Here is a 736-nt window from a genome sequence, read left to right as displayed (position 1 = left end):
GGTTTATTGTGTGAGCATGTAATTATTCGGTAATATTTAACTACATTAAAACCAGTTTAGTTGGCATGCGCCTCCAGACTATTTTATTTAGCCAAAACCCGTCTTGCCCTGCAGGTCCCATCTCCCGGGACAATTCAGAAAAAATAAAAATGTAAAATTCGAAAGAATAAAAGGTGCAGTATACACACATAGGAGCTAAAGCAACCCTGCGGTGTTTTTCAGTGTGCAAAACTATTGAAATGTAACTTTTTTCTAATGCTGAGTCAGACTAAATGAAGCGTTCGGTATTGGAGCTTTCTTCCACAAGAAAGGCCAACCAGCACAACGCACGGCGAGGACAATGGGTGAGCGCGTTGTTCCCCGGATTTGATTGACACCGCTATCAGTCAATGAAAGAGGAAGAGTTTGAAAGCAGTAGCCAATCGAGGCCCGGTTAGGAAGGGGCGGGCGGAGGGTGAATGGAGCCGACACCATTGGCCGTGGATTTACTTCGGGGACAATGGGAGGCGGCGGCGTCACAATGGCTGAGGCAGGCTATAGGAGGGGAAGGCCAAACCGCGTTTCAACCCAGTGGAGCGGTGCGCAGAGTGGGCAGGCGGCGCATGATGGATACCCGAGCCGACCAATGAGGAACGGCCGTTAATCAGCATCGGCCAATCGGCCCCGGCTGGAGGCGGGGTTTGGTCAAAGGGGCGGTCGGGCGGGGGAGAGGAATGGGTCCGTGCTGAAAGGAGGG

Source organism: Scyliorhinus canicula, chromosome 1, assembly GCF_902713615.1.
Source record: "Scyliorhinus canicula chromosome 1, sScyCan1.1, whole genome shotgun sequence".
Classification (NCBI taxonomy): Eukaryota; Metazoa; Chordata; class Chondrichthyes; order Carcharhiniformes; family Scyliorhinidae; genus Scyliorhinus; species Scyliorhinus canicula.
This window is presented reverse-complemented; position numbering follows the sequence as displayed.